Raw genomic sequence first — 979 nt, 5'->3', positions numbered from 1 at the left:
TTAGTCTTGATTGCCATAGAGGTTTATTGATATTATAAACAGTACCTTTTTTATTTCATTTTATAGTTTGATGCTTGAATATAGTTTTAACATAAATGAATTTTGAATATTAGTCTCATTTTCAGCAATATACCTGAGCTCTACCATGGTTTCGAATAATTGGTCAGTTCTCTTGGATGTTCTATATAGAATATCACATCAGTAAAAATTAACCATTTTGTTTCTACTTTCTAATCCCTTTGGGCTCCTTCTCAGTGTTGTAAAGTGTGTATTTGTGAAAGTAGGCTAAATGATATAATAAATGTAACATTTCAGTGGGCACATAGAGAAAGAGAGAGAGGGTGCCTAGAGGGTTGTATGGAAGGTTTCCTTGTACCTCAGGTCTTGAGGTAGTGAACATCACTTATTCCCATGTTTCTTTACCCAGAATTCAGTCACATGAGTCTACCTAACTGCAAAGGAGACTGAGAGATATGAGCCATGGGCCCAGGAAGAAAGATAAATAGCAGTTGTTAGTGGTAGCTTGATGTTCTTTGGGTATCTATTTGGATAGAGGAGGTATCAGATATTAAACTGATAAAAACAGATACTACACTTGATCTTAGCCAAAAGGCCAAGAAGTGATGGGTATCTATTTGGAATGAGAATTGCTGGGCCAAAGCATATCATTGTTTTTATACTTTCATATTATTTTTATGCTTTATTTTTGTATACAACATAGGGATATTGATATAATTTCAAGTTGGCCTCAAATACTTTGTAACAATACACAATTAGGACTCATTTAAAAAAATGATCTAGCTCTGTCCAAGACTGCTATTTTCTATGAAGTTCTAGAAATAGCCTAGTATTTCTTCTATGTAGAAACAAACTTTTAAGGGAGAACATTGCTCAGGGGCTGTTAAGGAGGCCATCTCTGGGAGGGAAAAAAAAAACACCCTGTACTAGCTTCTCCATTCCATTGGAAGCATCTGGGTTT

General features: G+C 34.9%; 1 pseudogene; it reads right to left on the bottom strand.

The window, feature by feature from the left end:
* Positions 1-513: 513 nt before the first annotated feature.
* On the bottom strand, positions 514-625 carry LOC128776035 (U2 spliceosomal RNA; annotated as a pseudogene).
* Between the last annotated feature and the right edge of the window lie 354 nt (positions 626-979).

Source organism: Panthera pardus, unplaced genomic scaffold, assembly GCF_024362965.1.
Source record: "Panthera pardus isolate Hobbes unplaced genomic scaffold, ASM2436296v1 HiC_scaffold_11, whole genome shotgun sequence".
In the NCBI taxonomy this organism is placed as follows: Eukaryota; Metazoa; Chordata; class Mammalia; order Carnivora; family Felidae; genus Panthera; species Panthera pardus.
This window is presented reverse-complemented; position numbering and strand designations above follow the sequence as displayed.